Genomic DNA, 24,178 nt, shown 5'->3' with positions numbered 1-24,178 from the left:
CAAGAAATTTTATTCGCGTGGCTAAATAAAAATGTTGAGTTTTTAATAAGCAGTAATAGTAAGTTTACATTTACGAAATCCACTCGATTTCAACTGTCCATTCCATTGCTTTCATTTGACGTATACGCAAAGGAATTGACGGTTGACGTCGAGTGGATTTCGTAAATGTAAACCAAGCATAATACATGCGAATGAACGATTTGTCAAGTATTGACACTTACTGGAATTTGTTCTAAGAGTACAGGAACGGAAATATTACAAATATTGTAAAATTTCTAGCTGAAATGTCGCCGAATCTGCAAATCGGATGCCAGCAATCACTATATTAGATCAGCCAAACTTTTCAAGTAGAAAATAAGAGAATGACATTTTTGTTTTCGCTGTCTTAAGTTTTGGGTACAACTTTTCCTATTTTTGGAACAGTTATCTAGCAATAATATTCTGGAGCATAACTGAAGTGATTTTTATTTTTACACTATTTGGTACTTTTAAAATAAACAGTGAAGTTCTAAATTTCATATGCTTTTGTAAAACCGACTATCTACGCATATACATCTCCATGTCATTTGACGTTTTAAGCCATGGCTGCAGGGTTGTAGTTTTCAGCTATTTCCTTACCTGGCCTACCTCTACTTTATTATACCATGACTTTTTACAATTTTCTTGCAAAAGAGAATAAAAACTCCTTACTCTCTGAGAAAGTTCTTGTTGGACAATTCTTGCTGGGAAAGTAACCAGACAGACCTATTCTCTGTATAATAAATTTTATATGAAATTTCGGTTAGATCAAAAGCTATAAAATAAAAAACGTCTCTTATAATATTTGTTTTTTGTCACTTTCATCTTTTTCGCAGGAAGGATTCGATATTTAGATAAATAACCCAGCAAAATTCGAAAGAAGGGGTTCTCTGAGATGACGTGATTTCATATCATATTTTGCATTGGTTCAAACCAAGTCGTAAAAAATCTGATCTTCTCATTAGCATTTGAACCCATGCAAAGAAAACCATGAAAGATCCGATATTTTCATCAGCATTTCAACCCGTTCCATCGATCCAATAATGATGATGTTTGTGTTTTTTATTTACACACCTTTATATTTTCTTTTATTTATCTTAATATGTTTAAAGCTATACAAGGTATATTATTTACAATAGGCTTGATGTTGTCGGATTCTTTGGTGTCGGATAATCCCGACAAACCTCTGCTTCTAAGGCAAAAAGCAGTAGAGGAGGAGAGTGGCTCGAGCGAAGAACCTATCGATAAGATGGACTATTCGCTGAATCCACAGATCTCCAACTCTGCCAAGGCCAAGGAAGCAAGAGACAACAAATCATACCGAAGGGCAACTAACTATTGCAATCGGTATGCCAATAAGGCCCCCAACACCATCAGCGTAAGGGAATTTCAAATGATACGGTCTAACCTCAAGTTCGTGAGGAGATTTGAAAGAGAATATCCTCACGTAACAAAGAGGGAAGTGTGTGTCAGTGAAAGGAAGAAGAAGGGAACCAAATCCTCTGGGAAGGTATCAACTGATTCTGCAGCTGGCCCAACTTCTAAACCCCAACAAAGGGTGATAGAGGTGAGTCGGCTAATGAAGAAGAATATACCATCCGACACAAGTGGGAACACGAGCGGGCAGAACAGTGATGGGTCAGTGACGGCATTGACATCCTCAAAGGATAACGGACCTCGGGCGACCGATCCAAAATCACAACCAGTGGTTGTGAAGAGGATGAGGTCGTCTGAGGAACCTCCTTCTGCGAAGAAGTCTACGTTGCCACAGCCGGTCTATCCGCCGGCATTGTTTGCTTCGGTGACGAGGAAGGCTAGTGAGAGGATCACTAATGAAAAGGTTAAAGCCTCTTCATCGTGTGCTTCTCCTCTGAAGCCTTGTACATCTGGAAAGGCGAGAAAGGATACCGCGGAACATAGTGCTCTGCAGACTCCATGCTCATCTGTAAAGGCGAGTGAGGATAAGGTAAAACCTAGTGCTCTGCACACTCCCTGCTCGTCCACAAAGGCGAGTAGGGACAACGCGGAAACTGGTGTTTTGCAGAATCTAAGCTCGTCTGTGAAGGCGAGTAAGGAAAATCCAGGACCTAGTGGTCTGGAGATTCCCTGCTCGTCCACGAAGGTGAGTAAGGACAACGCGATGCCTACAGCTCTGCAGACTCCTTGCTCGTCAATCCCGAAGCAGGATGACATCGCTGCTCGACGGATTGTCCCGGGTGACATCCGGCTGGCAATCATAGACAGGGCTGATTCCAATGGGCGTTTCAGTGACTGTCATTGGTTGCTAGTTGAGGGTCGTCTTCGGGACATCCTCATCTCGGACGTGGTTGAAAAGGCAAATGTGTGGCTGGGCTAGTCTGCTCTTTACAAGGGGGTCAAGGTAATTAGCTGTGAAAACAAGGAATCGGCAGATTTCCTTGTTAAAACAGTTAATGACATTGGCTCTCTTTGGGAAGGTAGCAATCTGGCGGTTGTAGCTTTGTCTGAGATACCATGTGGGATTATAACCTCAGTGGGTCCCTCCTCCTCCTTCAATAAAGCTTGAACGAATACTGAAGTTGGTTGAGAAGCAGAACGTCGGTCTTCAGATGGGAAATTGGAGGATTCTTAAGAAGAACGACGGACTGGTCATAAAATTCGCCACGGACAAGTCCGGAGATGACTTTCTAAAGGCCCGCATACATAAGCTGCCTTGCCTGCTTACCTTGCTTACTTCTGATAAAAGAATAAAAAAGAAAAGGGCAACCCAGTTTGAAATTTCCTCGGCCTTCTTTATTCTTTTATTTTTATTACGTCAAAAATGAAGAAGGAAAGCAAGGCAATTAGGCAGAGCAGCTTATGTACGCAGGCCTAAGGAGTCGAGGAGGGGTGCTGAACTTTGGATGAGGACGATTATGTTTCCGAATCCCAGCAAAGCACCAGTAGGTAGGAAGCGGCAAAAGCGTAGCTTTGTGCAGATAAACCTGCATCATTGCAAAGCTGCTGAACTACTGAAAAACCTCTCGACTCAAGACATCGATATCTATATAAAAATAAGGCGAGTGGGCTTAGCGGCAAGAACTATTCTGTTTTCGCTGCCTCAAATGGGGACAAGGTGAGGACATGTATAGTTGCTAAAAAGAATCTTAACCTAATCCATCTGTCCAATTACAGTATAGGTGATATAACCACGGTACGGATGGAAGAAGGTCGGAGCAAACCCTTAGTTTTGTCTTCGATTTACCAAAACCCTTCTGACGAGCTATGAGGACTCCTGTGCAATCACTTGTCCGGGGAAGAAATCTCAACCGGTGTGGTGGACGAAACAATAAAGCCAGTAAGACGAAACTCAGAACGGATTGGGATGCCTACAAGGTCAATTTCAATAAGTACAAGAGTGAAATCAAGAAAGCTAAGCGATATTCTTGGGTTAGTTAAGGTGACCTTCATCTCCAAAGTGGGGAAGCCAAGTCATACTCTACCAAAAGACTACAGGCCAATTAGTATTTCTTCCTTTATCTTAAAAACATTAGAAAGGTTACTGGATCTTGAAATTAGAACACAATTAAACCCCATTAACATCAGCAAATCACAACATGCCTACACTAAAGGCAAATCAGTGGAGACTGCCTTGCATGAGGTGGTCGGGCATGTTGAGAAGCATATGGAAAAGTCAGGCTTCACGCTGGCGGCCTTCCTCGATATAGAGGGGACTTTCAATAACGGGAAACTTGAATCAATCCACAATGCTCTCAGCAACACAGGCATTTCCTCCATCCTTGTGGAATGGCTTGATGAGATGCTGAAGAGTAGAATCATCAACTCATGCATAGGAGAGAGTTCCGTGAGGAAATCTGTTACCAGAGGCAGTCCGCAGGGAGGAGTTCTCTTACCCCTGCTATGGCTTCTAGTAATAAATGAAATACTTGTGTGCTTCGACCGGCCGAAGATCAAGGTGGTTGCTTATGCTGATGATGTGGTTGTGCTGATAAGTGGCAAACTTCTGCCAACCCTGTCTGAGCTCATGCAAAGAGCCTTAGTACAACTTGCAAACTGGGCCCAGAACAACGGTCTGGGAGTAAACCCGGAAAGAACAGAGCTTATACTATTCACTAAGAATCGCAAAATTTCCAATTTCGAGCCTCCAGTCCTGGACGGGGTGGCCCTGGAACTTTCTACGGAAGCTAAATACCTCGGCACTATTCTGGACCATCGCTTGTCATGGAAAATAAATGTAGAGGAGCGAACGAAGAAAGTGCTCATGGCACTCTATTCGTGTAATAAATCCATTGGGAAAAGCTGGGGATTGAGACCACAGATCATACACTGGCTGTATGTAACCGTGGTCCTGCCCATACTTACCTATGGTACGGTACCAAGCTCTTGGGAACAAGCGTTACTTTCCAAATTATCAAGTGTACAAAGAACCGCGTCACTGCTGATTACCGGATCAGTTAAAAGCACTCCTCAAGCTGTTTTAAACGTCATCCTGGATCTCCAACCTCTGGACATCCTAATCCAGTTTCAGTCGGCGAGAACTGCTTTTAGACTCCGGGAGTCAGGGTGTTGGCGAGCTTCACACTTTGGACACTCGAATGTCCTAAAACTAGTTGATAGTCGACTTGAGTTATGTGGCAATGGTTGCGTAAGCGATTATATGCCTACCTCATTCCTTAATGACTCCTTAACTGTTATCTTCCCAAGCAGAGAGGCATGGGCTGAGTGCATATCTCCTCTGGACGGTCTGGCAATTTACACAGACGGGTCCAAGATGGAAGAAGGTACTTGCGCTGGCGTCTACTGTGAGAATCCACTAATTAAAAACTCATATAAGCTTGACGATAATTGTAGTGTTTTTTAGGCGGAGATTCTTGCTATCAAGAAAGCAGCTCAATTGGTGAAATGGCTTGAAGGCAGTCTTACAGGACCGGTGACTATATATGTCGATAGTCAAGCGGCCCTCAAGGCTCTCAAGTCACGGACCATGAACTGGCTCGAGGTGGCTCTAGGTCTATCGACTTATCAATTGATGAAGCCGTCCGGCCACCGATGTGCCACTACATCGGCAAACTTCGGGAGATCTTCAATGATAAAGCACATCAAAGATGGCTATTGGAACCTGGTAGTAGGGTATCCAAGGCAATCTGGCCTGTCGTTTCCCGTCGAAGAAAGGCTTAAATCCTCTCACTTGATAAGGTAGGGATGAAAATCGCGGTGGGACTTATAACAGGTCACTGCAGAGTGAGATCCCTAACTTCAAAATGGAACGACAGTGGCATTGACTACTGCAGACTATGTGAAGATGCGGAGGAGATAGAGACTGTCGAACATCCGCTTTGTAGGTGTCCCATGTTGCAAACAAGGAGATACAGTACATTAGGCAGATATGAGATAAACACTCTGACCTTCCTGTCTAACATAGATCCCATCGTCCTACTCAACTTTGCCAGACATCTAGCATGGCTTGGCAAAGGTCCTTAACAACCCTTAATAATCAGTCTCCTTTCACTTTCCAGATAATTCCTTGACGTCAATCTCTACAGTATCCTACACTCATCATCATCTCTATCCTATCATCCTCATCTCACCAATCTGCATCAACACTCCATCATCTCCTTCATCTTTAATCATCTCAACAACACACCTCATCATCTTTAAATCATCATCTCCATCATCTTTAAATAGCCTACACAGGATGAACACAATGGACCAACGGTCTCCGAGTGAAGCAGTCACCTATTCTAATGGAGGGCTGCGCATCCTTAAACCTAACATAACCTTGTCAGAGACTCGGAATCACGACCAAGGTTCTTAAAACTCTCGTCGTAATGTTGCCTTACATTTCCTGTATATCATACAAGTACGACTTCTAAACAATTGGTGTTGCGCCTAGCTCGAAACGTCGTTCAGACAATGCAATAAAAAAGAAGTCCTAATCATCGAGCTAAAACAGAATCGGACTGCACTCTTTGGTATTATAAAAATTCCCTTGTCTGTTCCAAATCTGACATAGAAGGAAAACAATCAAATCTTGCTTCTCGAAATTTTAACAAAAAGTCCGAAAAGAAAAGGAACAAGAATCCGAAAAGAAAGAAGTAACGACTTTTGGAAAGAAAATGTTATAAATTAATAATTGTTGAAACACGTCCGTTCAGTTTACCGATCACACAATGAATGTCTTGCATGAAGCGATTATTTATTTGACAAACCTTATTCTAGCTTAAAATCGATTACTTACAAATACGTGGTTGCATTTTATCATGATAACAATTACACGATATGTGTTTTATTTAATAGGTGTGTTCGTTAATTCGACTACAGCTCGGCCAACCTGATAGGTGTGACCGCCCCGGCCACATGGGGTTAAGTTAACTACGCAAGTGTATAGTGTGCTTAAACTAATGGACTAAATACTTAAACTATTTAACAACTACTATGTACAATTTTTTTACAACTATATACATCGGGCAGAGCAGCCCTAGGTCCCATTACCGGGGTCATCTGTCTTCCATTAGCTCATATTACACGCTTCTACCACCCCATCATAATGAATCTGGGTGATTTGACAATTTTCTATGTCGCCCACAAGGTATCTGTCATGTGGCAACACCTTAGTACGGTATAAGGCCCTTTGAATTTTTGTATAAATTTTTTATTTACGCCCACTGTCGTATCTACATTTTTTATCACTACAAAATCACCTACTTTAAATGAGTTTACTTTGATACCTTTTTCCTCAGATCGCTGCTCGTTATATTTTTGCGTCCTCGCAATAGCTATTTCAGCTTTGTCCCTAATTTCTTATATGTTTCTATCTTTTGTTTCATTTCTGGAAACCAATAATGCTCTTTCATTTTCAAATAACACTTATCTACTCCAAGGTGACCTTATTTCTCATGCATGTTCCTAATAATCTCAGTTTCCATGTCCATCGGAACGAAAAATCGCAAATCCTCGTTAATCTTCCTATAAACCACCCCATTTACCATGTCATATCCATTTACTGGTCCTTGTTCTATTTTTGTTTTCAATTCACTTACTTCTGCATCCCTAGCATCCACATGGGCCATTTTTTCGCCCGCCTTATGGACGCTGGTGTAACTACAGTTTTCCAGCTCTAATGCGCTATCGCGCTATTCTGCTATTTATGTTTCTTTTCGCTAACGTTAACGCGAGCGAATTACAATATGTTACTATTTTGAATTGTATTCCTTCAAGGTATGCTCTAAATCTTCGCAGAGAATATATGATTACTAAAGTTCCTAACTCGAAGCTGAGATATCTTGTTTCCGCATCTATGGTTCTCTTCGAGAAATAAGCTACCGGATGGAATACCCCGTCATCCTGTTTTTGCATCAAGATAGACCCATATCCTATTGCACTCGCATCGCAGTGCAATTCCGTTTCCCTACTTGGGTTATAAATCGTTAAAATAGGGCTTGTAGTCAAATGACGCTTCAAAATCTCGAAGGCCTCCCTGCACTCGTCGGTAATTTCATATTTTGCTCCATTTTTAGTTAATGCATACAGAAGCTTTGCTATTAATGCGAAGCCTTTAACAATAACCCTAAATATGCTTGCATTTCTTTCACATTCTTAGGCATCGGATATTCCTCGATTGCCTTAACTTGTCCGTTCGAAGGCGCAATACCTTTTCTCGAAACCTTATAGCCAAAATATTCAATCTCGGTATATCCAAACTTACACTTCTCTATCTTGATCTTTAGTCCGTACGTGGCTAGTCGGTCCAGTACCCTCTTCATCAATTGGATATGCTCTCCTAATGTTCTTGATTCTATCACGATATCGTCCATATAGATTACCATTTTTTTCCCAAGAAGTCGTGAAAAATTCCCGCAATGAACCGTTGAAATACCACTGGTCCATTTTTCAACCCAAATGGTAACCTCAAGAACTCATACTGTCCGTTTGGCACTACAAATGACGTATATTTCACCGAGTCCTCTTCTAGTCTCACATGATAGAAACCGAATTTCAAATCCATTATTGTGAACCAATTTTCCCTCAAGGTATTCTAAACAGTCCTCAATTAGGGGCAGAGGGTAATTGTCCCTTACGATCATCTTATTAAGTGCTCTACAGTCCACGCACATCCTAATCTCCCCACTTTTCTTCTTGCTCAGCACTATTGGTGATGCATAAGGAGAGTTACTAGTCCTTATGATCCCTTTTTCTAACAGGTCCGCAATAATTTTGCTAACCTCCTGTTTCTCCGCAAAGGACAGTCTTCTAGGCGAACAGTAGGTTGCGTTCCCTGAGTTCACCAAAATTGACGCATTGAAGTCAGAAGCCCTTGGTTCACTTTCCATCTTTTCAAAATAATTCCTCTTAATCAACATGCAAAGCTCCTTTCTTTCATATTCATTTAAATTCGGATTAATATCCCACTTTTCCTCAATGTCTTCAGTGTTCGTATTACATTCATCTGCCTTTTGTATTTCCTTAACAACACATACTCCTTGTAGGGGATTGTCTTCTCCCAATATTACCTCAGGCTCATTAACTTCCTCAAAAGGTTAAAATTCCTCACAATCCATCTACCTTTCGGGATCATTATGTTTGTATTCTCCACCATTTATTATATTTAAAAGTTTTGACTCCGCACCCTGTACCTTCTCATTATTCTTTATTTCCTTTATATGTTTTATTTCCGTACCCTGTACTCCCTTATGTCTGTGTTTAGACACACAAATTTCTCGGGAAAGTAAATTGAGTTTTTTGGGAGAGAGCGGAGAGGAAAGAGCTCCTCAATACTCTTTCCTACCCCTTATTGCCTAAAAACTAAATTTACTTTCCCGAGAAATTTGTGTGTCTAAACACGGACTATCCATAATCACTACTTTTACAGGGTTAGGCTTTTCTCCTTTATTGGGACTAAAAAGAACACCACACAGTTTATTATTCAATTCATTTTTTATTAGCGGCCCATGTTTTTTCTCATCATTTGGGTAACAAAAGTATTCACGGTATTTTTACATGATTCACTGGGATCCGGGTCCCCTTTTCTTAAACATAAGCTCTGTTCCAGAACTAAAAAGTTTTTACAATTTTTACGACTTTTACACATTTTACCCGAAAACCCGTTCCCTTACACAAAAAAGTTGTAAAATGTTCACTTCTCTTTAAACAAAAATGGCGCTGAATGACGCTCTCTTTAAAAACTTTTTACTCGACAAATTTGAGCGTGTAAAAAATAGTAACATGGATGCCGGCGTCTGATTGGCCGACTTTGACATTTGTTCGTATATAACGACTACTTCAATTTACAACAACTTGGTTTGCAAATCCATGTTCGGTCAGCTGCGCATATGCATCTACCTTGATTATTGACATATGTTTGAAATCAACAAAAAATAACAGCCTGTTTCTGTATGTCGAAAGAAGAATGTGTGCGAATGAAACACGCCCAAACTTTAGTTTTCGAAATAATTTTACCTTTGCTTTTGCTTAAAAACAAAAAAACAATTTTGACTTCTTTCGATATACAGAAACTGGCTGTAAGTGTAAACATCGGGGTGTATTTCAGAGTTTCGTGAAATCCAGTGGATTTTGGAGCGTAAGTGTAAATTGGCATTAGGTTTCGTTTTTTACTTCCTCAGTTTTTTATTTAAGTTTATTTTTCAATAACCTCAGGTATTCAATTTTTTATTTTATTTATTTAATTTTCATTAACTTTTATTAAAATCACACTTTCATTGGTTGGCTTGTCTTTATTTCACAATTGGTGGTTAAGCGTCGTTCGTTTATACACCTGAAGTTGTTGAAACACGTCCGTTCATGCCTTGTTCAGACTGACGGTAATTCGCTCTCTATTCGTTGTTCGAACCCAAATTACCATATAATTACTTAATTTCCCATACAAAATTTTGAGAACGGACAAAGATTTTTGTACATTATTCAATTTAAATTACTCTCAGAACGACGATAAAATATGTCCCATCTCTAACAAATTAGAGAATTTATCGAAATAAATTAATTATGACAGAAAAAATATAAAAAAAATTTATTAAAAACCCAAATATTTTTAGAAAAACTGCAAAACGTGAATGAAAAGTAAACGGTTTAATGACTAGTATACATTCAAACCATAGCAAATTTTGCCGTCTCTTTTACTACAGCTGCATTTCTTGTCCATCGTTTTAAATTCGCGTACAAATTTAGAAACAAAAATAAAATGTCTGCCAGAAAGTCTGTATACCAAAAAGTTATTTCGGCAGGTCTCTCCCTCGATAGTTTTGAAAAAAGAAAAATTAAAAAATGTGCTGAAAACACCAAATTGTTAGAAACAAAAAAATAGAAAAGATGAATGAAAATATTATTATTTAATATTAAATAGATATCTGAAAGAAGGACAAACATTTTTTCAGTTTATATCAATTAAGTTTACTCGTCTTTTGGCTGAAACTTTCTTTAAATTCAGTAAATATTAAGTATGAAAATATGAATCATGTTGCTATGAATTGTGTACCATGTCGTATGAACGGGTTAATTCGTGTACATAATTATGAGAGCGAAGAACGTGATTCAAATGCTGATATGAACATGGCATCAGTTTGCCGATCACAAATGACGCGATTATTTAGTCGATGGTCAGACTAGCAAGGTTTCTTGAAACCAATTTCGTTAAAGTTTCTTTTCAAGTTTCGTTAGTGTCCACACACGTTAACGTGAAATTTAAGATAAAAACAAAACAAACATAAATAAACTAAAAAAAACAACACAAAATAATTAACATTAATAAGTAAATTAATAATAGTAGTTAAATTTTCACTATTTCGTTAATTAAATGGTTTTATTAAATTTTTTTATGCTTGTTTAGTTGTTAACGTTTGCTTGAGAAAATAAAAATGAAAGAAAATGGAAGAAAAAATCTTGCAGCGAATGACAAGAAGAGGCAACACAACAAACACAGAAAACCATGTACATGGGTTTCACTACTTCATACCCCTCGCCTATAAACTTGACGTCGCCATGTTGAAATCATGCTAGTCTGACCATCGACTTATTTGACAACCCTTATTTTATCATGATAATGCTAAGTTTACATTTACGAAATCCACTCGATTTCAACTGTCAATTTCATAGCTCAAACATCTGGATTTCATTTGACGTTTAACCTATGGATTTGACATTTGAAATCGAGAGGATTTCGTAAATGTAAACCAAGCATAACAGTTACTCGATATGTGTTTTATTTAATAGGTGTGTTCGTTAATTCGACTACAAAATAAATTAATAACGCATAAATGATATTTTCCGGATATTTCATTCTCTAGAGATCCCTAAAAAGCAAGACGTTTTGTAGATCCCTACGTAGAAATATCATTCTTTTCGAAATAAAAGAGTACAAATTTCTATTTTTTTTGATAATATTGAAAATAATTCACTAGCAAGAAATTCGTAATGCCTTCGTTGTTCGATCCCCAAATTATGTATTAATTAGTTAATTTTCCATACAAAATTCTGAGAGCGAAGAACTATTTTTGTAAATTGTTCAATTTAAATTGCTTTCCGAACGACGATAAAATATATCTCATCTCCAACAAATTAGATTATTTATCGAAATAAATTAATTATGACAGACAAAATAAAAATTTTGAAAAACATTTTTAGAAAAACTGGTAAGCCTGAATGAAAAGTAAACGGTGGAACGATTTGTATACATTCAAAGCATAGTAGATTTTGTCTTCTCATTCATTGCAGTTAGTGTGGACCGGGACTTACTGATTTTAAAGAAAGTTTCAAGCAAAAGACGAGTAAAATTAATAGATATGAACTGAAAAATATTTGTCCTTCTCTCAGATATTTATCTAATATTAAATTATATAATTTTCATTCATGTTTTCTATTTTTGCTCACAATTTCGGTGTTTTCAGTAAATTTTTTAATTTTTCTGTTTTCAAAATTAACGAGAGAGACCTGCCAAAATATATTTTTGGTATACAGACTTTCTGGCAGGCATTTGATTTATGTTTCTAGATTTGTACGCGAATTCGAAACGATGGACAAGAAATGCAACTGCAGTGAAAGAGAAGACAAAATTTCCTATGATTTGAGTGTATAACAGTCGTTAACGTTTACTTTTCATTCATGTTCTGCAGTTTTTCTAAAAATGTTAGGGCTTTTAATAAATTTTTAAATTTTGTATTTTTCCTGTCATAATTAATTTATTTCGATAAATTCTCTCATTTCTTAGAGATGGGACATATTTTATCGTCGTTCGGAGAGTAATTTAAATTGAACAATGTACAAAAATCAAATCAAAATTTTGTATGGGAAATTAAGTAATTATATGGTAATTTGGGTTCGAACAACGAATAGAGAGCGAATTAGCCTTAGTATGAACAAGGCATAAAATAAAATAGATGTTTGGAGGGAAGAAAATTATTTTTCCAGTTCATATCAACTAATTTTGCATATATTTTGTTTGAAACTTCATTTAAAATCAACAAACAAAAAGTATGAAAATATGAACTATGTTGGTATGAAGTATACCAGCAAAAAGTTTGCATCCGCGGATGCAGTTGAATCACCACAAGTGTACGGTACATTTGCCGTTGGAGTACATCTTTTCCTATGAATTCACTTATGAATTTTACAAGAGAGCGCGCAGCTAGGATGCACTCAATTTTCGATCCAAATCACAGCTTCTGATGTAGTGTTTTGGATTGAATTTAAAGGCACTCTTCGGAATGCTTTTTAATCAGTCCAAAGATTCAATTAAAATGCAATCCATTGCGAAATATACCAAAATAAATAATTATTTGTGTAAAACAAGAACACAAAGAACTTTATTATATAAACACAAATTTGAGCTTACTTCCTCCGTTCGCGATTTAATCCAAGCGCATCTGATTTTCTTTCATCATCCTGAAGTTGTTTTATGTTGCCTTCCCATCACTAGTTCAGCTTTCGACATGGACTCCAACTCCACTCCATTCAAAATTTCCATCTCGTTAATTACAGCAAAAATGTTCGGAACTTAATTTGTTATTTCTTTACTTTATAACAAATTCTTCGAGATGTATACACTCTTGTTTATCTTTTGAAGAAATGTGTAGGGATCAACCAACTGTTTTTTCTGTAGGGATCTCTACAGCAACTGCTTATAAAATGTATCGAACGGAGTGCATTTTTCATAACTCTGTTGGACTACATCGAAAGATGTTGTGAAATCATAACTCCAATTGCACAACTTCCAAAATTTTTTGCTGGGATGTACCATGGGTTAATTTGTATACGTAATTGTGAGAGCGAACAACGTAATTAAAGTACTGGTATGAACATGGCATAAAGTTTGAGACCATGTCGAAATCTGAACTGGTGTTGGGAAGATAATGCTTTGTTTACATTTACGAAATCCACTCGCTTTCAACTGTCAATTCCATTGCTTAAACGTCAAATGAAATCCAATGGATTTCAGATGAGTTTTCATTTGACGTATACACAAAGGAATTGACAGTTGAAATCAAGTGGATTTCGTAAATGTAAACAAAGCATAATAGAAAAAACATTTTGTAAGATGAAACAAAATCAAAATGCGGAGAGCAGAGGAAGTAAACTCTGTTGCGGTACAGCGACGGTGATAAATTGATTTTTTTTTATATAATTTTTTGCTGATAAATTAGTTGTAATTATTTCATGTATTGGTTTGAATTAATAAAAAGTTTTGTTTGCCATGAAAATCGTATTTAAATACATTAATTTTCATTTTCCGAACAAGACATGTTGAAAATGACATGTCAAAGCATTGGTAAAAATGGCATGTCAACGCATTGGTTAAAATGACATGCTTAGGATCCAAAAAAGAACGTCATCTTTTGTGGGTCACGCTCATATAAAAATCATGAGTGAAAATGACAAAAAGATGACATGCCAGATCACTTGCACCCATGATTCAATTCATGATTTGTCATCAAACATTTTAATCGGTAAAATATGCAGGTGTGTAAATAAAAACACAAATGTCATCTCTATTGGATCGATCGAATGGGTTCAAATGTTGATGAAAAGATCGTATCTTTCACGACTTTCTTTAACCAATGCAAAATATCCAATGAAATGAGGTCATCACGAACTATAGTACCTCCCTAAAAAATGTTTACCGTGAAGAGCTTATGCACAGGAGTAGTGATGTAGGGTATCACATAGTCGGTCCAGTCACGACTATAGCCTTTTCTCACTTGTTAAATGTTTTTACTATATGTTTTTATTTATTTATAATTCAAACATTGGAATGCGAAAGTCTTTCGGACCAAAAATTGCATTACAATTATATAGTAACAGATAGATTATTCCCTAACCATTATCTAAATTTCATATACAAATTAAAACTTATGTTTAACAAAGTTTACAAAGCAGAGATCAACAATAATATATAATATTCAAAGAATCAAATGAAAAAAATTAATAAATTGAACTAGAAAAGCGGCTCACCAGCCAAAATAGATAGAAGGGTAATAAAATAAAAACCCATGTTAATAATAACGCACTTCCTACGAAAAAAGTGTACTATGCGCACAGCTATATAATTACGTTTAAAGCTGTTATAGTACGTTTATGGTCTGTTCCAGTACTGCAAGAATCTACTAATTTTTACTATTTTTTCCGATAACATAAAGGGAAAATTGTTATCGTAGTAAAAAATAGTAACTTCTTGCAGGTTCTGGAACAGGCCATTAGATTTATAAATCCACTCGATTTCAAATGTACACGTGTGTAACATAAGAGTTAAGAGTTTGTTCCAGAACTGCAAGAATCTACTAATTTTTACTATTTTTTCCGATAACATAAAGGAAAAAATGTTATCGTAGTAAAAAATAGTAGCTTCTTGCAGGTTCTGGAACAGAGCAAGAGTCTAATTATAAAATTTATTAAGACGAAATTCGCATCCATAAATAACTTCGTTTCATGAACCTGTTATTATTATATTTTGACTAAAAGCTGTTATACATGGTACAATAATACAGGTAGCATTATCAAGCCAGCTGATGGTAACATAATGTGTCAATTGCATTGAATTGATGTCAAATTTTGACATCTTATGTTACCAACAATTGCCGATGCGGCTACCTGTGTATTTGTACCATGCTTTTATATTTGTTTCCAAGGCATATTCATATAAGGTAAATGCATGAATTACAACAACTAACAAATTTACAAAAACAACATTGTTCTTATTGAAAATTTTTTGTCAAAGACAAATATTAAATAATAGGGTCGTTCCAAAAATTTGTTCAGGAAAAACATAAATACATGTTGAAAATCGTCTAAAATAGAACAAATGTTAATCAAAATGTAAATATAGAGCATTCAGAACTGTCGTAGGTCATTGTTATTACACGTTTACTGTTAAAAGAAGAATTTTATGGTAGCAAATTTCGAAGTTTCAAATTTCATGAGTAGACCCTATTACATTTTGAAAACTAAATTTACAAAAAAAGTAAGAATACAGCTGATTGTCACTTCTACCTTGTATAAATATGCCTTGTTTGTTTCTATATTTTTCTTAAGAACATTTTTAGAACGATTAACAAGGTAATATTGTATTGGAACAAAGCAAATGTTGTTTTTGTAAAATTGTTAGTTGGTGTAAGTCATGCATATGGGGAAATAAAAAATTCTTTAGCAATTCCATTTGAAAAAATTATTTTTTTTTCAAGCACAGCAACGATTTTTGGTACATGGTTTAAGAAAATTATTCTGATTCTATAAAAGAAAAAATATTTCAATATCTATTCGTAGGTATTTAAACATGTAGGATTTAGAAAATAAAACCTGATAATACGCTATATCCGGCTAATGAAGTCATATCTAAATGGCCTATTAGCTTACCATCGAAAGCATAAAGTCTGTCTGGTTACTTTCCCAGCAAGAATTGTCCAGCAAGAACTTTCTCAGAGAGTAAGCGGTTTTTATTCTCTTTTGCTAGAAAATTTTAAAAAGTAAACAGACACATTCCCAGCAAAAACCAGCAAGCAATCAGGTGACTTGCCAAAACAGAACAATTTGTCCGCCAACAAAGGAAGCAAACACGTTGTATTTTATTAAAAATAAAAAAGAAAATAAAACAAAAAAGTATTTTTCCACTTTACAAATTTGTTCTCCATAAAACAATACAATTAGACTATGTTATTTCCACAATAAAATTGTTTTTAATGTTCACAAACATAAATCAACAAAAAACTAAAAACGGCTGATTGATTGTTTTCAGGAAGAAGAAGAGCTTGCAAGTGCTTGCTAGAAGAAATTTGTCCAGCAAGAATTTGCAAGCTCTCAGTGAAAGAACTGTCAAAATGTCTCTCTCGAATCGCTCTCTTTTGCTGGTTTTTTGTGTTAACAGACGACTTCCAGCAACAATTGGTACCAGACACAGCTATAATTGCCTATAAGTATCTTTCAATATCTATGAATACTTCGACGGCCACACTGGCAAACAATTGATTATTTGAGCAAAACTGACAGTCAAAACTGATCGTGTGTACCCCACTTTAGCATAAACTTGAATTGCGTTGTCAATTGTCAGCACAACTGAGATGAAATGTATCATTTGGTCTGTTCCAGTACTGCAAGAATCTACTAATTTTTACTATATATTTCGATAACATAAAGGAAAAATTGTTATCGTAGTAAAAAATAGTAGCTTCTTGCAGGTTCTGGAACCATGGTAGAATAAGAAAAGGTAGCAGCAATACACAGCTGACTGAACTGGGTTGTAACGTTAGCGTCAAATTTCATATGACATTTTATACGTTTATTTCTATTTCGATGTACATTAGGGACATATATTTTTTGAGAAAAAAATATATCATTTGGAAAAAACCATTTCCCAGAAAGACTTCTTCATATCAATGATATGTAACCTCCTCCAAGTTCGAACGATAAGCCGCGCAGTAAATCCCCGCTTGTAGAGGCGAAACAACGTTTGTTAATATGTGAGGTACTTTGTTAAAATTTAAAAAAAATAAAGCCCTAATAAACATGTGCTTCTTTGATTTCTAAAACAAAACATTGAAACAGCTTCCCCTTTTTCTATGAATTTCCACCGACCCCAAACTTTTCTGCAAGAATTCTACTTTCTGCGAGAATTTATGCATTTAGTGGAATGATGTGGAAACATAAAAATTGAAAATGTATTGAATTTTCATTCATGTTTTCCAAAATATTCAATCAATTGTGAAAAATTATTAGTTTTTTAAATTCCAATAATTTATAGACATTTCCTTGTTTTGTTTACAAATAGAACTGGCAGTAACGTTACAAACAAAAACAAATTCCTCTGTGGTTGTTGTTCGAGTTGTATTTGTTGTAGTATTAACTTTAGCTTGTATTTGTTCTACCATCTTCTGGAACAGAGAAATTGTTATCAACCCAAACGTGTTATCGATCAGTGTTTTTTCAAACTTGGGAACTCTAAAATCCAAAAGGCACAATTCGCAAAAAAACAACTACATATTTTAAAATGATAAGTTCAGTGGAATTATTTTTTGATTGTGAAGAAAATGTACAGGACATGACATATATTAGAAGAAATATGAGGGACTAGTCGAATCCATTGGAAGTGCCATATGCACTGTAAGTTGAAGCTCATGTTAGAAATATCTGTATAATCAGTGAATTATTTTAGGTTTAAGGAGTATTTTCGATTGAAAAGGTTGCCGTAGTTTACATTGTGGAAACATTAATGGCCCCGGCACATACGGTCCGTTTTGTGACACGTTGCGCGTTGAAAACAACAACCACATATAAAATGTGTAAGTGATGCCAAGTTTGTTCTTGAAGTTTTCATGTGGTTGTTGTAACGCGACGCTCAACGGACCGTATGTGCCGCGGCCTTAAAGGATGACTTCAAAGTAATGCTTGGTTTACATTTACGAAATCCACTCGATTTCAACTGTCAAATCCATAGACTAAACGTCAAATGAAATCCAATGGATTTCAGAATTGACAGTTAAAATCGAGTGGATTTCGTAAATGTAAACTTAGCATTAGTTACAGATCAACAGCAATACCCCCACTTTTAAAATTTTTTGTGGAGGGAAGTTTCCAAAAAGTCCCATGGCAATGATTACAACAATTGCATGGCCCAATCTACATTGTCGAACGTATTGAAGGAAGTTGTCCACTTGATAGAGGACAAATTGGATCGTTTCGAAGTTGGCGGAGGAGAAAAACAGACAAAACAAAAATCATTTTCATTCAAAAACGAAATTCCCTGGTGTAGTCGGTTGTATAGATGGAACCCATGTGCACATTGGATTTGCACTCAATTTATCAATTAATATTTCAAACTGTTGTTTTGTTTTTATTTTCACCATATTTTTGATACACAAAATTAATTAATCATGCAAATAATCAACAATTGTTAAGAAAATGTTTTTTCCTTTCATTTTTACTTCTTGTTTCTTCGAAAATATGTTATGTCACCCTGTTGTCTACGTCGTATTACACGAATCACCACTTCCGTGCAACACTGTATGGTGATCATATGTTTGTTGATGACGTGTCACCATTACATTGATCGATGCATTTTTCGCAGTGGCGATCCCTATACGGCCAGCATATGTTTTTTGCATCATTTTTGAAAGTAGCAGCCGGCGAAACGACATCACAAAGAACAATAAGGAATTTTGCAGAAATCGTGTTGGTGGTATACATACTAAATAAGTTAGAGAATTGTACATCCAATTGGATGTACATAAACGTTTTATTGATTTTGGTGGGAACAATTGTTAGACACAATTGTAATTAAACCTGGTGCAGCAAACTAAAAAGGTGAGTTAATGCACGTTAAAAGGATTACACCGAAACAATATTTTAAGCATTTTATTGCTTTTTTTTTGTCCCTACAGAATTGTCACATGGGTGATACTGTACCCAGTGCTAAACCACGTTTTTGGAAAAAGCATTGTGGCCTAACGGTACTATGGTACCACACCATCATTATATCTGGCTGAGAACAAATTGTTATACTACAATGCCTGCTACTAAAACGCGATCAAACACCGGTTTATAATAAAACAATTGTTGAAATTGTTACCCCAAAAAGAAATAAATACATTTATGCCACTCAACACAGATTCATGCCGTTTTCGAGCATGTTCCACGGCAGCTAATTGGAAGATTTCCAATTGGCTAATGCAAGTACAGTCATCGACTTGGATAGTAACCAAAAATCCACAACTGCCCGGTTACCAAACGACATTCAAGTGAAGCTTTCAATTTGTGATGCATGCGGAAACACTTCAGTGTGTTTCGCCAGCTGCTAAACGAAAATTTTTGGGAAATTTCCACCAGACCCAACAATAAACTTTTGCACCCCAATCAGCCATAACGCTGAGGCGTCATTCATATAAACATTTCGAGCTTTCATGCCGGCCCCTTTATGGCGCAAAACACCTCAATTTTCCAAAAGGATTTGAATTTTGATGCCCGCAATATTGGAGACAGATGTTCAGAACAATTAGTGACCGTTTTTTCAAGAAAATTTAACCACCACGTGGACCATATACTGCAGTGCACAATTGAATTTAGATGAGAATCTAATTCATATCAACTTTAGTCGCAGCCATCATTCATCACATCATGCCAATAGCCCATTTAACAGCAATAGCACAGATCATCATCACCAATAGACTGGACATTAAGTATTTTTCATCATCATACCCATCATTATCACAATCATATTTCATCATCACCATCATAACATAGCCTAAATTCTCTGGATGTACTGTAAGTAGAACCGTGATTGAATTGAAGACCTAAGTGAAGCCGCAGTGCAGCAATCGAATTATTGAATGTTTTATGTGATTTTTTTTAGTTTGGTTATAATTTTCTTCACGGAATTATAATCAAACACATTTATACATAAACAGTTTGGCTTTGATTGAGCATATTGAATCTTTCATGTGATTTTACTAAGAACTGAGATAAGCTTGGTTATAATTTGGTTCACGGAATTATAATCAAACGCATTTACGTATAACAAATTTTGTATGTTTAAATTAAACACGTATGGATTTTAAAGTGTGTTATATTAGAATCAACATTCAATAATTGCGGTCACATACTATCCATCTGTATGAATATAATTATCTAGTATTTTATATTGGATCTCATCGTAATTATTAAGTACAATTATTGCCCAATATCATAACCTATAGATCAGTCACACCTTCATTCTGAATATATGTATATATATTTATATATATGTGTATCGATCGAGTAACAGATTTGAATATAGAGAAAAATTAATGAATAATTTCATTTATACACCCGAGTGTAATTATTAACATACTTATAATTGTGCATGTGTTTAATTATACCGTTAATTGTTGATTATACCCTCATGGATGCATTTATATACGGATTTTTTTTATATATGTTCAGAAAGGTGTTAATTGTTGATCAGATATATTGTTAATTTTTTTTATTGTTGATAATACCAAAATATTGATTCTTTCCATCGATACGAAATTATAATTTTTTTAATCTTGTACGATGCACCTCAGCGATACCCCTATTTAATTGATTTTTCCAAAGTCATATATAAATCCATGGCTCCCCATGGACGAACCCCAATACCCCTTCGAGCTCGATAGGTTGAGGTATTTATTTTGGCTTTAAAGTAAATTCTATATTGTGCGTGGAGACGCCTAATAATAGGGAGATCACCAGAGAGTGTATCCTTAACCCTTTTAGAACCTCATAGTTTATCATTTTTACATTGGTAATATTATTTCAAAATATTACTTCTTCAATTCACTTAAACAGAAAAAATGGAATTAAAGTATTACTAGACTTAAGCATAATAGCCTTAAGTAATCGTAAGCCTTAACCTGAATTGTTTTATACGTACATGAATAAATGTAGTGATGAATCTTGTATATAAGGAAAACGATCAAAATATGAATTAATTTGGAGAAAATAATAATAAGGTAATGTAAAGGTAACTGGGCAGTCATAATCTACGTTTGGGGGTCTTCATAGTCATGAGGCCCATTAGGGGGTTTATGTTAGAAACCCACAGGGAGGGCAAAAAGGGTACCCAAACTTCACCTAGGGGTACCCACAACAACAACAACATCCAAATTCGATACAACAACGAGTCCGTTTATGATTTTATTTTTTTTAATTTGATATGACATTTATTTTTTTTGTATGTGGCCAAGTGCGACTCCTCGCCGCTAGTGCTTAGCCGGAGCCAACGTAGTTGAGTACCACGTCCACCTTGGTAACCAATAGAGGTCATACTTGCCTGCCACATTACAAAATGGCGCCCAACGTTAAGGCAATTTTTGGGTTTCGGATCTAATGCTTTGCATTAGATGTCTAGTGTTATTTCCATATCTAAAAATTGTTTGCAAAACTTTTTAAATCTTTTGATTTTGATTATGAGTCTTGAGTTGTTGTTAAACTACAACACTCAATTGCAATACATTTATTCAGAGGATTTATATCTCGAAATTCCATCTCTTTGAGAAATATTTTAGTCGTCTTGAAAAATAGTTTTTATGACATTTTCAATTTGTGACAAAGTATTATTGTGAATTCATCACATTTCAATATTGGCAGTTGGTAATATATAGTCATTCACAGTCGATAAATTTATGATCGAGGTGTTATTAGCGATATTACCCAACGGCCTAGTTAATGTTATATCATTTTCGCAATTCCTTTTGAAAATTTTTCCAGTTGTTGAAATTTTGGATGTTCACATGTTGTTGTTTATATTTATGGCTGACCCAAACCTTTTTACATTTACCGATTATTGAATGAATACATTGTTGTATAAAATTATAGATTATTCTGAAAATAATTTCTGAAGTGCCAAGACTTTAGAAAAGCATTTATATATTGTTGATCTTTTTTTTTTTTGAGACTTACCTTTGGTATCTTTTTGGTGAAGACTGACCTATAGAAACAATAATTCTAGTTCTGATTTTCGATTTGAGACTTTATTCGTGATTCAATTTTCTGGGAAATACAAGTTTTTTTTTTATTTTGTTGAACCGATTTTTGGTTTTTTCCATTATGGATCCTGCAACGGGAGCTGTGAAGAAAAATCAAGGGCCAATCACCCGTTCGAATAGTAAGGCCAATGACGATGTTCAGGAAACACAGGTTGACCATTCTCATGCTTCTGATATTGATGATGAGGGTCAAGCCTCAGCAATAGGAGGTGCTGATGAAGCGAGCACCATAACCCAACCGTCATTTAGCCCTTTGACACAAAAAGGTGGTAGCATTCAAGAGTCCCAGAAATTGAATAGTACAGGAATAGCTGAATCTTCGGTGGTAGAATTATTTCGTAGTGAGATGAAAACAGCAATAGCAGAGGCAGTCAGAGAGGCATTCCTGCTGAAAATCCGAGAAGTACTTCACAAGATATTCAATGGCCACATGATTTGCCACCAATACCACCGACATTACCACCATCTAATCCAGAACTAGATAGAAGACAGGAAGTGCCTAATTGGCCACCTCAGAATAGACCATCTCAAGATTACAACTTTTATAAACCCAAATACCCATACCTTAGTAAGTGGGGAATAAAATTTGATGCGACTTCGAAAACTCCTCAAGTGTAGGATTTCATATTCAGGGTTGAAAGATTGCAAAGGAGCTATGGTTGTTCTAATAGGGAACTTTTGGATGGTTTTCATCATTTGCTTGAAGGCCGACCAAATCAGTGGTATTGGGCACAGGTACGACTTCATCCAAATATGAGTTGGACTAATCTGAAACTATCTATTATTCGAGAATTTCAAAGATATCAGTCAAATCTTGATGTTTTATGCCAGATGATGGACCGTAAACAGGGTCGTGACGAATCGGCAACCCAGTATATCGACGCCATAACTAATTTACGTAGCCAGTTGAGAAATGCCTTGCATGATTACGAAGTTATCGACATTATCAAGAATGGTTTAAAGCCGAAGTTGGCACACCTTATCTTTAGTTCTGAGTGCTTTTCAGTAGAAGGACTTCGTAACGAATGTAAGAAGGCCGAAGAATTTTTAGAAAGAGAGACTTCTCAAAGGTTCAGGCCAACAGGAAATCCTCGCATGGTCAATGAAATCATTGAGCATGATGTCGATGAAATTACTGAAGAGATCGATGAATTGAAGATTAGGTCAAGACCTAATGCCGCTTTAAAAGCTGATAACTCCCGTTGTTGGAATTGTGGGCATAGTGGTCACGTCTTTAAGCAGTGCACAAGTTCGCAACGATCGTTGTTTTGTTTTAGATGCGGATCTCCTGGGGTTGGTGCGCCACAATGCAACAATTGCAAGAAAAATAGTCGTTTCGTTGATTCTTCCAAACCTGAATCTCGGTCTACGCAAACCGTAGACTGGCTAGGTACTAAAGATAGTTTCACATCTATAGATCCAAATGATTTTGACAATTGTATTTCACCCGGACTTTCCAATTTACCAGCCAGAACCAAACCAGACTTATCTTTACCGTTCCATGTCCGCATGGCAAACTATATGAAGACCCGTAATCGTATTTTCAATGCCGAAATTTCTGCCGAACCCAATGCTTTCGTTTCCAAGCGCATCATGAAAGCTCGTGAGCGTTATAATATCAGACGTCAGAAGAGATTGTGTATTTCTTCGACTAATTTCTGCCATTTTGATTCCAATGATCCTCGACCATTCCGCGAAGTCTTAGTTAACGGTACTCCAGTGTTAGCCCTTTTTGACAGTGGAGCAACTGTTACCTGTTTGGGTAAAAATTGTTTGTCGCTGATTGAGAAATTGAATTTGAAGGTTATTCCCATTTATAAGTGCTGCGTCGGTACAGCAAACGGACAGCGGGTTTCGTGTTCAGGCAAAGTTCAAGTTGAGCTCTCGTACGATGGCCAGACGGAGACCATGGATATCTATTTGATTCCTGGTCTAGAGAATCCAATGTACTGCGGTGTAGATTTTTGGAGGAAATTTAGTGTTGCGCCTAAACTTATACACAGTATAGAGATCAAGTCCGATATTCAAGATTCTGATATGCATGTTTTGTCGCCAGATCAGGCAGCTATGCTCGAGAAAGCCAAAGAAAGTTTTAAAGACTTTGAACAATTTGGTCTTGGGAAAACTGATTTGGAAGAGCACATTATAGATACAGGGGACGCCGCCCCCATCAAACAGCGTCACTACCC

The 24,178-nt window shown here is 36.3% G+C and overlaps 1 long non-coding RNA gene across 1 annotated transcript; it reads left to right on the top strand.

Moving 5' to 3' along the window:
• Nucleotides 1–18,600: 18,600 nt before the first annotated feature.
• LOC141393014 (uncharacterized) lies at nt 18,601–19,943 on the top strand. The gene is made up of 2 exons (XR_012409972.1): nt 18,601–18,792; nt 18,870–19,943. It is a non-coding gene; the product is annotated as an uncharacterized lncRNA (long non-coding RNA).
• Nucleotides 19,944–24,178: the final 4,235 nt, after the last annotated feature.

Source organism: Musca autumnalis, unplaced genomic scaffold (genome assembly GCF_047663935.1).
Source record: "Musca autumnalis isolate F117 unplaced genomic scaffold, ASM4766393v1 scaffold_2, whole genome shotgun sequence".
NCBI lineage: Eukaryota > Metazoa > Arthropoda > Insecta > Diptera > Muscidae > Musca > Musca autumnalis.
Note: the sequence above shows the minus strand (reverse complement) of the source record. Positions and strands in the feature narration are given on the sequence as shown.